Source organism: Mugil cephalus, chromosome 2 (assembly GCF_022458985.1).
Source record: "Mugil cephalus isolate CIBA_MC_2020 chromosome 2, CIBA_Mcephalus_1.1, whole genome shotgun sequence".
NCBI classification, from domain to species: Eukaryota; Metazoa; Chordata; class Actinopteri; order Mugiliformes; family Mugilidae; genus Mugil; species Mugil cephalus.
Genome location: NC_061771.1, coordinates 22231765 through 22246742, shown reverse-complemented (window position 1 = coordinate 22246742; position 14978 = coordinate 22231765).

The following is a 14978-nucleotide window of genomic DNA, read 5'->3' as shown; positions in this document are numbered from 1 at the left end:
CGCGACGGGTAGAAGCGACAGGTCAGGATCTGGGGGTCGGAATAAGTGTTCAGGTTATGTACGCGAATGTGGCGAAAACCACAGCGGTCAAGCAAACTGCTGCACGATCTAAAAGTATTCTCAACTGCATTTTAAGTTAGGATAAAAGTACGTACCGTGTTGTAGCATGGTCATTATTATTGTGTACATTAAATACATGAATAGCAGTGGTTTTTTTCTGGAAAAGCAAAGCACTTCCAGTGTTGTAACTTGGCCACTATCATTGTTACATTATTACACACCAGTATACTGATGGACTACTTTTAGTCTTTTATTCGAAAATTTTAAAAAAGAATGTAAAATCAATGTGCAACCACGCTCTTAACAGTAAACTTCCTGCATGGGACGGTTCAGTAATAGTACGTGAGTTCACAATATAAAAGTATTCTCCACTAAATTTACGACTAAATTTATTAAATTTGTATGTGCACATATACTTACACCATGTGCAATAGTTTCCCGCTGTGCAATCACCCCATATTCAATGTTATTATAGAGCAACAACTCGGAACAAATGTTCACTTGTACACATATATATATATATATATTGATGTGCGTACTTTTTTCCCTATTAACCTACTTATTCTTACATATTTTACGGCCTACATTGCTCTTTGTTGTGAACACTGGTACACTTTCAGTAGGAGCTGGTGCAATGAAAAGTAGTTTATCCCTGGGATCAATAAAGTAATTCTCATTCTGATAGTTTCTCCAATAAAGCTGATTCTGATTTAAGTCAGGGTAAAAGTATTTCCTATGTTGTAACATGGCCACTATCATTGTTACATTATCACACATCAGTATACAGCTGGACTACTATTAGTCATTTTTTTTAAATAAAGCTAATTAAAAAGAAATGTGCAAACACACTCTTAAAAGTAAATGTTCTGCGTGGGAAAGTTCACGGATTGTACATAAGTGCTCAATCTAAAAGTATTTTCAACTGCATTTAAGTTAGGGTAAAAGTACTTACTATGTTGTAAAATGGCCACTATCATCTTGTTATATTAAAAAGACAAATAGTAGTCTTTTTCTATAATAAACTTAATGCGAAAGCAATGTGCAAATACGCTCTTAAAAGTAACCTGCATGGGAAAGTTCAGTGTCAGTACGTAAGAATTTTCAATTAAACTTACTACTAAATTTATTACATTTGTACGTGCACACGTACTTGGCCAATACAGCTAAGTAAAAGTACTTCCAATGTTGTAACGTGGACACTATCAGTGTTTCATTATTACACATCAGTATATAGTTGGGCTACTACTAGTCTTTTTCTAAAATGAAAACAATGTGCAAACACACTCTTGAAAGTAAACATATCAGTGCAGTGATAGTACGTAAGTGAAAAAAAGAACTGTGTGTTATACAACATGGCCTCGTCAGTTGTTACATGATGACATATCCTATGATTGGATTATCACTACTGATGCAGCGTTTTGATGCAGTGGAGCAAATTTGATCTAATTTATTTAAATCACGTTTCATATTCTTTTATTTAACTCTGATCTGCAATATTAAATTAAAGTATTTCCTCCAACTATCTGTGTCGTGCAAACTCTAATAATCAGAAACGTATATATACACAGACTTGAGTAAAGTTTAGTAACTTTCTGCAGATTTTTATTTTGTATTTAGAAAGACTTCCCAGTGGTGAAAGTTGTACTCAACTGAATAAGGCTAATTAAAAGTGGAGAGACCTTCATATAAAATATCAGTCGTAAGTTAAGATTTTACATTCAAAATATAAACACAGAGGAGCTCCCATTCAGCCGCTATACGGTATAAATGTATAGTAGTAAAAGTACATTACAATAAAAGTAGTGTAAAAGTCTGATGGATTTATACAAAGAATACATACGTTTAAAGTGAACACATTCATTTAGACTATTAGTAACTTGATTTTTTTTTTAATCTAAACACATTTTTTAACAATATTAACAAGCTTTTAATTGGTATAAATTTTCAATTTGTCCAAGGTATTTGTGATTACTAGGACCTACGTTTAAAATAAATAAATAAATAAGCATCGTCTCTGAACTGGAAGTAGTTTTTTAAACAAAAATATGTCCTCGTATGTGGGCACAGGGACTATTTTAATGAATGTCACCAAAATATAGAAGTGTTCATCACAATGCAGAAGCAGAACTGGAAACGATGAAATGCCAACGTCCTCAAGCGACTAATTGCTAATTTGCTAACGTGGTTTGCAGCAGACAGTCAGACAGCAGATTTTAGGTTGTTTCGCTTCTATCCGTCGCCGTTCTATGTCAGGTAAAGCGTAAACTCCGCCCAGCAGCGCCCCCAGCGACAAGAACGAGCAATTACATAATTGGACAGGATGAAAAATATTCTAACACGGTCGCTCACTTTTCGATTAGAAGTTACCACGTGATTTCCGATAAGCCGACTGTAACGCATACTGACATACAGATAAAAATAATAATAATAAATAAATAAAAACAGATTTAAACTAAAAATATTCCACGAGTCAGGACACAAACAGAAACAGCACCACAGACATCATGACCAGGTGCGGCTCACTCTGCTCCGGGCATTAAACCCGCCTGAATGAGAGACACTTCTCAAGGAAAAACCAACAACTCACCTCTCAGACGGTTATTTATTTATATTTTTCTTCCAAAAAAAAAAGAGGGGGGCCCATCTCTAGTTGGCAGCAGAGGGACTGACGGGACGGGGGGCAGCACCGTCACACCGCTGCAGACACCTGAGCATCCCCGCTTATCAACTCCCCTCCGCCGGGCTGTCAGTCACTCAGGAGCACCGAGCTGCCACCGGCTTCTCAGCGAGTGTATGTGAGAGGAGGAAGGAGGGAGAAGGGAGAGAAAGAGGGAGGAAGGGAGGGAGGGAGAGGAAGAAAAAGAGGAGGGAGAGACAGAGAGAAAGAGAGAGAGAGAGAGAGGGAAGGCTTTGGCATTACAGTTTCCAATAGACATGTGTATTGAAAGTCAAATTTCTTCCACATATTCAACAACAACAACAACCTCAGTGTGGACTTTTTTTTGGATCTTATTCACACGTGTCATGCATGTGCGTTTCACATGTCACGTGAGAGTATGTGTATATGATATGCACATATGTGAGTTTAAAATCTTAACTGGAATAAAAAAAAAATGAGAAGAATAAAAACCATCTCAGTATAAAAGGCTTCTGTTCTGGGGCTTTTTGATCTCAACACACTGTATGATCGTCATCACGAGACAGAGTTCAGCTAGCTGGCACGGAATTATAAATGTTTCTTTGTTTCTGTCCTCACCGCAGTTGGCTGTCTCCAAGGTTAAGATATTCGACCCACATGGCTCTTTGTCTTTTTCAATAAACTAAAAGAGCGATGATATGACTGTCCACAAAAACTGGGAATCAGACTGGCGACAGCAGCGGGACCAGACATGAGTCAGTGACATAATCACATATAGTGGAGAACAGAGAGGGAACATGCGAGCATTCCTCGTGTTAAAAAAAGAGATGAAGTGAAATTACCATGCCTCCTGGCCGCAGGGTCTGGAGGCTCAGGTGAGGTCCAGGCACCTGTCCTCGTCTCTGCCCGTCTCTGGAGGAACTGCTTCTCCATGGCAACCTGAAGCAACAGTAATAAATTTAAGAGTCTCGGAAACTATGCCCGTGTCATCAGGGAAGAAAAAAATCCATAGATGTAATAACCTGGTCATTCAGTACATTCATTATTCGGCCATAATGTTGCTGAACTTAGACCTGAGCAACTGTAGTAGCCCCAGATCGTATCACTGCCCCCACAGGCTGGTACAATAGACACTAGGCATGATGGGGGCATCACTTCATCTGCCTCTCTTCTTACCCTGATGCCCCATCACTCTAGAACAGAGTAAATCTGGACTCATCAGACCACACGACCTTCTTCTTATTCTCTATTTCTTTATGCTCCCTAGCAAATTGAAGCCTTTTTTTTCCCGGTTAGCCTCACCGATTAGTGGTTTTCTTAAGGCTACACAGCTGTTCAGTCCCAGTCCCTTGAGTTTCCTTCACGTTGTTTATGTGGAAATGTTCTTACTTTCACTATTAAACGTAGCCCTGAGTTCCACTGTTGTTTTTCCTCAATAGGATTTCACCAAACTTTTAATCAGACCTTTTTCCGACCACATTTCTTCCTCAAAGATGATGGTTCCCCATCGTCCTTCAAGTTTTTAATGCAGCATTGGACAGTTCTTGAACTAATTTTAGTAGTTTCTGCTTCAATCTCCTCAGATGTTTTCCTTTCTTGATGCATGCCAATGATTTGACTCTTCTCAAACATCTTTTCCACGACCACGGGATGTGTCTCTCCACATAGTTGTTTAAGAAACGAGAAGCTACTCATTGCATGCAGTAATTATGCAATAGGAGGCTCGTTCCTATTTGCTTCATTAAATGCAGGTGGTGGTGAATTTTTTCCATTTCCATTTGTGTAAATATCCTCTGAATGTAGTTGACTCAAATTATTTTTGCTTATAAAGTGTTTTTAAAATGTCAGTACTTAGATACTATTGTCCACCCTTACAATGAGTGCAATACAATTCAGCGACATATTAAAATATGCTACACTTTAAGCATAAAACTCAATTTGGTCTGCACCTTTAAAACCATGTAAATGTCTTCCATCGGTGTGGAAATTGTTCAGCGGGAGATCTAGAGGAGGCGTTCAGGGGCCAGTAATGAAGACGGGCAGCAGAGACGCTCAAAAAAAAAAAAAAAAATGACAACGCGTTCGACTGGCAGACCTTACAACCAGGGTAAACATGCTTTATTATGGAAATGTATTCACATTACTTTGGCCAATATTCTCAGCAGTCAACACACACACACACAACCAGACGCACACACACACACGCACACACGCACACACTGCACCTGCACATACAGGTTCCTGTGGCAACAGGCTGGTGTTGTTGCGGCGCCCCCAGAGACACTGAGGAGAGAGGGAAGGAGACAGAGGGAGAATACTGACGAAGATGAACTTGACCTTTATGATGTCTTGGTGAGGAGGGGTTGGGGGCATGTTGGTACTTATGAATCTATAATGAGTCTCGGCTTTGTATGTGTGTGTGTGTGCGAGGGGCTGTTGTCGAGGTCTGAGCTCTTAGTTGAAGAAAGGTCATTACGCGAGGGAAGGGGGGTGATACACCTGGTCCTAATGCATCTATCTATCTATCTATCTATCTATCTATCTATCTATGTATCTATCTATCTTATATTTAGGAGCCTACTGCCTAAAGGTGCTCAGCTACCAGTGAGAGCCACTTCGTCCGCAGTGTCTCTGGCCCAAGGACACGCGGCCCGACCAGTATTTATTTCCATAAATCCTGGAACACAGTGAACCTGTCTGCGAGGACTCGCGGTTGAACAGCCGCTGTTAATCCGTGAGAATGAACTGAGGATTTATTTTTTTTATATCTGTGTCCAAACACGAACAAACTGGGCATAACTGATCATGTCGCGTATATTCAGTATATAGCTTTTTTTTGACAACTTCCCGACTCTTTTTAACAACTGAATGCTCGTAGGACGGGAGTTGAATGTCAGAAACGTAAACTGGGTGGTAGGTAGTTTGCAAAAATACAGTTTGATGTCAAGAGCGAAGTCAACGTATAGAAAATCAGGATGAAAAAATTACAGATCTTAAAATGGTTTTGCATCAGCTTATGTAAAAAGTCCATAAATAGCCTTCATCTGGGGTGTTTCTTGAACTATACTAAGACAAGAATATGATAAAACATCATATAATATAATAAATCATATATTCTATGTAGTGTTATATAAAACAATAATTTAAAAATAACATATAATGTTTTGTTTCTCTTTTTTTTTTGTTTTTAACCATAACTTATTTTATTCCAGGAGACTCCTGAATAAAAAGAATCCTACCGCTAACAAGCTGAAACGTGTATCACGTGCAACACCAGTTACAACTTATACCGATTAATTACAACGTCACTGACAGATGAGTGGCCGCTCATACGATCAGCCGACCATCACAGCAAACTGAATGTCACTATTCCAGTTAAAAAAAATAAAATAAAATAAAAATACAGAGAAAAAAGACGTAAATCTCTTCCATTACTGTAAAGAATGCAATAAAAACAACAATTTCCAGCGAAGACAAGATTAGATTAATAAATCTCAAATTGAGGCGGCCTCCTTCGACGACCGCGACGCTGCTTTTTGTCAGCGTGCCGGTCCAGCTCAGGGGTCCCTTTGTTCCAGCTGCCAGAGCAGATTTGGGCGTCTGTACGGAGGCCTGTCAGAAACAGGCTTATCTCTTGGGGGCCTCCCAGCACAAAGACCCATTTAGATGCTCACAGGGAGTGAAATCTTCATTATACACCCCTTGAAAGAGAAACAGACCTCTGCTCTTTGAGAAAATTAATTGGAGACAAGTATTTTTTTGTTTGGCTGCATTAAAAGTTACAAAAAAAAAAGAGAAGATATGGAAGATTTCGAGCGCTGGATCTTTTTGGCGAGTTTGTCGTATCCTCAGCTTACTGCGATTGCGACACTTCGCCGGTTTGTTAGTGCCTTGCGTTTATCATAAAATTATAGATAAACATGATCACAGAGCTGTGAATGTCCATCGTCTCTTTTCTCTTTTAATTACACAATTCTCTCTCTATATTTTTCTTTTGCTTAAAATACGAGGATGAGACGATATATGAAACAAAGAAGGGGTAGTGTCACTACGAAGGTTTTCCATCCATCCATCCATCTATCTATCTCTATCATTTATGCACCAGCCCGTTCATCCAACTATCCATCCATCCATCCATCTGCCGGCCTTTCCCAGCCATGCCTGCAGTAAGAGTGTCAGTATATCTGCCATGGCGTCCTGCTGATGTGTATTGTGATGGGGTTGAATACTCCAGCTACCAATATGGCCTGCACCAATACTGGATTAGCCACAGTGGATTAGCTGGCTGCCCTCCTGCTGCTTATTCAAATATTGTTTCACGTATTGTCATCATCGGTGCAGAGCTGTGGCCCGGTAGCCTGCGAGCTGCAGAACATTCTCAAAGAAAAATCAGAAAAAAAAAAAAATCTTTGCTTCCCCGCAAAAGTGTCTGATTTCATGTTCTTTAAGCGTATGCGTAGAATTTGGACCCGCCGAGGGGTCGGGGAGGAATCGTCGAAGGTTTTTCTCGGAGAGAGCGCCGCGAAGCCCTAGAACAGGGAGGATGCAAAGATGATGGAAAGCAAGACCCAACTAAGGCCGAAACCAGGCATGAAAGCGTGCCTTGATCTTTGATACATGGTGTTGTTCTTTTTTCTCCTCTCTCCCTTTCTCCCCTTCACCCTCACACATACACTTGGGAGTCAAAGCAATTGATGTGCTGCCTTTGATGGCAAAGAGAGGCCTATATTAACGGCCAAAAAAAAGACCATGATGAAAGGGCAGGGGAAAAAGAAGGGAAAATGGGTAGAGAATGCGTTATTAGAAAACACGACAAGTCGTGATAAATGCTCGGGATGGAAGGGATGGTAACCAGACATCGGGGCGTTGAGGGGTTTTTGATGCGGCGGAGGGACGGCTGAGGTAGACGGAGAGCTTACCGTGCTAGCCCGGCGGTAGTGATGGTGGCTGAGGTTGGCTTGGTGGTTCCAGTGTGTCGTGCTGGTGGTCATCCCGTCAGAATAAGGGACGGGGGCGGCCTCGCTCCGAGGCCTGGGCTCGTCGCGGTGATGCGGAGGTCTGGACGCCAGTGGACGTCCCATTGCAGAAGCCGTCGCCATCTTTGTCCCGTTGTTGTCTTGGATATCCTCTCCTGCGTCTTCATCCCTCCCTCTCTGCTTTGATCATGCCTCCCTCCCAAGCTTTCTGCCGTATGACATCATCACGCAGCGGTATCGACAGGCATCAAAGAACCTCTGGGCAGGACTGTGTATCTGTCGGTCTGGGCATTTGAAAGGGGGGGGGGGGGTAAATATGGAGCATAAAGAGTGCTGTAACCCCCCCTGCTCGCTCCTCACATCCACTGCTCTCCTCTCCCTGCAGATGGATGGTTTATTAGGCCAATACAAAACTATACGCGCACACACGAGCACACACCCACACCACCCATCCCTCAGACGGGTGTATCCCAAGGCCCCCTGCTGTGCCTGCAGCGTTTGATGATGTGTTTAACAGCTTCATTCATCCCCAAAGCTCGCTCCCTTTCTTCCACATGCATTTCATCCCTCTCAGCCATCTCGCCCAAGCTGTTGCCGCAAACGCGTCCTCGGCCAACTTTGTGGCTAAGTGACAACACTCCTCCCCGCGCGGCCGCCCCTCCTTCCGCCCACTTTGACTCTCATCCCCTTCTCTTTTCTCTCTTACCTCTTACAGCTGGTTGGTACCATTCCCAATCCTGTTAAGGCTGTGCGTCCTCTTAAGGAACCCCTTCTGTGTGTCTGTCATCCGCCCGAAAATCACATATACACTTTTCACTGTCGCACCCTCGGTCCTCTGTGGCAGCTGTTGTCCAATCCAATAAGGTCTTCTTCTAAAAATAAAAAAAAAACAACACACAGATTTAGCAACAGAAGAATGAGACGAGTTTGTCCAACACTGATGTACGTATCAGCTTTTTACTACACAATCACAATTCTGATTTGACTTTCTGTTCTACTCTACAAAGACAGGCAGCACTAACAGCAGAAGTCATGAAAAAACATCCCAAAGTTTAGAGTTTTCTTGAACAACGCGCTCCGAGACATAGAGGAAACTTTTGATGTCATCATTTTATGTTTTTAAAGTAATTTTACCCACACGTTTAACCACATCAGTGAAATGCTGAGGTTTCTACTGCTATTGTAGTTTTCCTTTAGCCGGCTATATTAGCTATATTAGCCTCATTAGCTACCTGGCATAGAAAACGAATTGCTTGTATAATTTTTAAGGAAAAATAAATATATTTATGTGAAAGAGGGAAGTGGAAATCGCCTGTACAAACAATTGTTTTCTACTCTGACTCTTCTTGTAAACAAATAGATAAAGAATCAGTCCTCCCTGCTACCTTTCATTGATGGTAAATCATGGTGAACTCTGTTGTTTTAGCTTGCTAGCTACCTCGTTTTAGCTCTATTAAGTTACTGTAAAAAAAATAAAATAAATTAAATTTACTTTTGTTTCTGTGCAAATTTGTGACTGCTGTGGTTTTATATTATATTTTAAATAATAAAAACAGTGTTAAAGAAGTCAAATCTTTTTTAAAAAAATTTGAACAAATAAGGTGTCCAGTTATTGTGTGTTAGCTTTGTGATGCAGTATGGCATCACAGACACTTCAGTCATTGCTCTGATCATAATTAATTTATTTATTTGCCTTTCTTCTTTAAGATTTTATTAATGCTTTCACTATATTTTGTATTTGTTTGTATTTTTGTGTAAATAAATAAACTAAATAAGCTTTTTTTTATTAATAGCTAGCAATAGCCTCATAACTAGCTAAACCAGCTCAATGCAAACCAGCAATGCTGCAGTTAATGATTAATATGCTGTCATACTGTATCATGAAACTGTTTTACGTTTAGTTTTTGCCTCTGATGTAGTTGTTTAAATACTAATAAAGTGGCCTTGATTGTCCTATAGTTATATACTGAGCATAAGTCTCATTAGCGAAAAAAAAAAGACCTAAATCTACTTCGTCTTAAGCACAGATTATTATTTAAGAATTAAAAGTTTTCAGAGTCACTCGGCTGACGTATGCGCTCCTCCTCCTCTCTTTAGTCTCCCGTCCTTCTATTTTCCCTCTGGTTTCTATTCACATCTCTACTCTGCCGGCTGCCCTGCTGCCTCTCTGCCCCCACATAGCCTCCCCTGTCTAACTAATTGTCAAGGTTCTTGTTGGCATTATGCTCAAGTGCGTCCCTCTACAGCAAAAGCCACCCAGTGCTCTGTAAAAGAAACCTCACCCGGGCTTACAGCGCTGATGAGAACGACTGAATTAATGTGCGTGGATGGGAAAGCCTGCTGCTGCTGTGTTCCTCGTTGCCGAACGCTTTCCCCTCCTCAGCACAACACGTCTCGCAGCTTTTCCTCCTAAAACCAAGCCGCCTCATCCACGTTATTTACATTCAAACGGCAACTTCGTGCCAGGTGTTGAGAAAACTAATTTGACGACATTAATAGGCGCTCACTTATTTCCCTCGCAAATTACTTCCCCGTAATCCTAATCAACTAAATCCGTCTGCTGATTGCTTCCCCACTACGGGGACAAATAGGAATATTTGGAATCAATACGAGCACTCTTGGCCTACCTGTAGGATTGTTGGGGTAACAGCCTAATGGCGGCGAGCTGACAAGCTGTACGGGGTTGATAAGCATTTCTCATTATTGAACCCCATTCACATAGCCGGCTGCCTCACACAAAACGCACACACAAACACATGCACAAAATCTCTCGGAGAAATTGATGTCCGCCAAAACATATTGCCATCGTCGCAACAATAGATACAAATAAATAAATAAATCATTGCCGCGTGCATCTATTAACTATGCATAGAAAAGCAGAGAAGGCATCTGGAAATGCTGGAAACTGCCACATACCTAGAGGGGATGGATAGAAAAGGATTTACTGTACAATAGGTTTTGCAGCAACATAACAGTTTGATGCAGGGAATGTAATTGTCTTTTGTTGCAGAAGTGGGTTCAACTTCTTGTTAAATTCCAAGGCCTTAATTTGTTGGACCTAATCTTTTGGCCTGCTCATGGAAACTTTGCCAGAAGTAGTTGTATCTGCGCTCTTCGTTAGCACTATCAGTAATATTTTGGCTGGCGTGAATTTAGAACGTAGACACAAAGGAATTTCAGTTCGTAGTTACAGGGAAATCTTCTTTTGCTTGTTCCCTTGAGGAGTTGCCACAGAGAAGCATCTACTTCCATCTGCTGTGCTATCTCTCTCTCTCTAACCAACCGCCCTCATGTCCTCCTTCACCACATCCTTCACATCATTTCTTCCCGTAAGCAGAGTGAGAATCTGCCAACGTGGAAACACATGTAAGTCAGTCATCTTTACTTTCAGCGTTGGTTTTTGTCACCATCATAATGCGCTCTTTAAAAATGTCTTGAACACTGTCATACAGGCAACACTGAGTTTGTTCTTTTAGGTCTCACTTAATGCACTGAAGCCTCTTTTACGTTAAATATTACAGTGGTTCCCGATGTAGAGGTTGGCTCCCCTCCAAGGCGTCACAAGATACATCTGTAAAATGCTGCTGCTACTAACAGAAAACAGAAGATAATCATTTTTTTTATGTCCTTTTTTTGTCCGGGACAGTGATCTCTTTATGCCTCCAACAGACAATAAATATAATAGGTTTACAGGAAGCACTAATTCATTCTAAAGGAATTTGTTCTTTAAAATGTTTCCCATCATGTGCTGACAAAATTTGATAAAGCTGAGGTTTTATATTTCTGTAATGACACAAAAATGTCCGTGTGGCGGACGGGGCGGGATGTCACCTCACAGCCTGAAAGTCCTGGGTTTGAACCTGTAGGCCTTTTCATGCGACATTGCACGTCCGAAGCGTTTTATTTATTTTTTCCCAGGTGCTCCTGCTTCATTCCACTCCTCAAAGACTGAAGGTTCAAGGTTTCTTCATTTGTCTCCCGTGGGAGAAATTTGTCTTGGACAAGAGGGCATCACTGCAGTGCTTCACCAGGGAGTTGATCCAAGATTTGTACTTTACTGTTGAACCAGCAGGTGATGCCATAACTAATAATGTGTCTATGGAGTCTATGGCAGCTCTGTAGAAAATATGCATAATGTTTTTACAGAAGCCAAACAGAAAATGGAGGCGATGACGGACCCTGGCACAAACACTTTCCGTCTGTGTGTGCCAGCTGAGGTCGCTGTAAGGTTTTAAGGTACTACTACTTTGATAGCGTAACCTACGCACGTAGCCAATACCGGTGTGAGACATTTATATAAAACACCAAACGCTAGTTGGTGCTGTGTCTTTTCTCCGGTGTTTCCGCTTTAGTATTTCTGGCCTCTTCTGGAGCTCCTCAGTTTTTGAATTGATTGTTTTGGCCCAGTGGAGATGGAACAGATCGAGCAAAGGTTAACTGAACGAACACTTGTACGAGTCGTCTTCGGTGAAAGTTTCAGTCGTCATTGTTGAAAGTGAAGCAGGAAGTGGAAAGAAACACTGCAAAAAAAGGAATTTCAAGAAAGCAAAGAATCCTTGTATCAAAGAAATACATCTTATACTTTGTTCAGGGACAAGAACTTTGTGCTCATTTTAAGAATTTTGTCTTAACCCAGTGGCAGATTTCTTTTCTTAATACAAGATGATTAGATTGAATATAAGAATATTTTGCTTATTTCTAGCAATGCTTGTTTTTGCAGTGAAAATGAACCCGACTGGCAAAAAAGACACACATGTATGTATATAAGTATGAATGGCTCGTACCAGTGCTAACAATGTGCGTAATTTACGGCGTCTACGCCCCGCGGTGCTCTAAAAGAGCATCCAGGGTCTGGATAGGGCCTGTGCTGTCGCCTATAAGTGATCATAAATTGGTCGTATGTGTCGATGTGAGTGTGAATGGTTGTTTGGCGTTGTATAGGATGCACTCCACCTCTCACCTAATGAGATCTGGAACAGATTCAAGCCCCTCATAACCCTCTACAGGATAAGCTAATGGATAAATACGTCTCCTATGGGTTATTTATAGTATAAATCTGAAGTCTGTGCCATTAGTGACGGTAAACCCAGAGTCCTCGACGAGCTCTGAAGCTCTGCATTTTCAGCTCCAGCGTGTTCACTCTGCACCGAAAGAGAGAAAGCTACAGTTGTTCGGGGGCTGTGGCCATTGTTCGGGTAAAGTGAGACAAATGAGACCCTGGAGAGCACTACTTAGCCACCCATAAAGGTCAGATATGGAGCCACGCCAATGGATGCTAATCCTGACCCTGGGGAGAGTGTGCACATGCGCCCGTGGATGCGATTGTTTCACGGGCCTGTGACATTTAAACCTGAATGAGAGTACAGTCCTCGGTGGCAGAGCGGTGTGTACGTGCCTGCGCGGAAACCGGCGGACTTTTGGTGCCCACGGAGGTTTAATTAGACATGGCCTTGGGGGCAATTAAAACATCAGACGGCATTTTCTCATGCAGACAACACCATTTGGTCGCCACTGTAAATATCTTCTTGATTTGTGGTTAAATCGATTTTAATTCATGAAGAACAAACTACAATATGTTAAATTTGTAGCTGCTAAAAGCATATTAACTAATAGTGCATCCGCGTGAAATTATTACACCTGCTATTAATGCAAGACTTACTGACAGCAGACGCATCATTATGCGGCTTCACTGTATGTTAGCCATTATGTAGCAAAGTTAGTCTAATTGGTATTGTGCTGATAACACACCGGCTGGCTGGAAATCGCTAGCCCCCCCTCCCCTCTCCCTCCCTCCCCTTCGCGTCGGAGCGAAAGCTTGTCAGCGGGTCTCACAGACCGGGGCACCAGAGAGCCAGTGGCAACGCAATTTGAGACTTTAAGCGAAATACGGCGGAGATAACGACGCGCAGGTCACGGCAGCGGTTCAGCTCGAGTGTAATGAGCAGAAAAAGAATTGGCAAATCACTTAATGCATGTGTGCGCATGTGACAGAGGGAGAGGACATAAACTAGAGGTCCCTTTTTCTGATTTAATTACCACCACTGCACTGCATCCAAACAATAGAATGAAATACACTGTGCCGTTTCTGCTTCAGAGGCAGTTTTTAAGCTTAAAATTTAGACATTCTCCACCTTTGGAGGCTTGTTAGAGGCGGAGGATAATTCTATGCAAAACATACACAAAGAGAAAATGAAACCTTTGGCGAACACTGGAAAAACAAGGCAAAACCAGCCAGGAGGCAGGTTCTCATGTTTGGCGCGTTAAAGTCATGTAAACACAAAGCTTTTAAAGATGGCAACGTGATCTTTTTGTTTGGTTTTATAACCGAAATGCACTTGGGTGCACATGTCCCCTCAAGACTGAACAAAAAGACAGAGCATCACTGGCACAATCAACAGGTAGAACTTTTTGTCCCGTCCCGTCATCGTTTGGGTTTCAGGTGAAGAGCAAATGAATAAAAAAAAAGACACCCGTAAACATGTCAGCATTGACATTGTGAGTGTATTAGCACGAGCTGCTGTAGTGCAGTGGTTTGAGATGTGACTGGAAGTTTGAATCCCTGGTGTCTGACCTCGGCGTCCATGGCTGAGACGCCCCTGAGGATGTGAAAAGGATGTGAAAGTGTCTCTGCATGTGTGTTGCGTGTATAAAATGGACGGGTTAAATGCAGAAAACATGTTTCCATATGTAGCACGGAAGAAAAAGTCTCTAGAAATGTTAATGTTACATCAGAGTACAGAGCCTGTTGTTGTTATTTCAATATCCTGGAAATGTGTTTGTTAGGTACCTGATTAGGTTATGCCTGATCAGGCATAATATTATGACCACCTTACTAATATTGTTAAGGTCTCCCTTGTGCCTCCAAAACAGTTGTGACTCATCAGAGATTGGACATGGGCCTCCTGAGGGTGTCCTGTTGTTGTTAGTGGGGGCCTTTGGGTCCTATGGGTTGAGGGAATCACCCGACAGATACTTGATCAGTTTGGGATGTAGTGAATCTGGAGGCCAGGTCAACACCTTGTGTAGTTCTTCATGTTTTTTTAGTTGTTCCTAAACCGTTTTTGTGTGTGTGTCTGTGTCAGGCTGCTGCCTGCTGGGATGGTGTGTCATTACTATGGGGTGGGGATGACTGGTCTGGTCTGGTGTAGGTGGGTGCTACACGTCTAAATAAGATCTACACGAATGTCAGGTCTAAATGTTTCCCAGCAGAACACGGTGTTGCCACAAGATGGTCAACGTCATTTACTTCTCCTGTCAGTGGTCATAATGTTAAGCCTGATCGGTGTAGGTTGTAACAATTAATG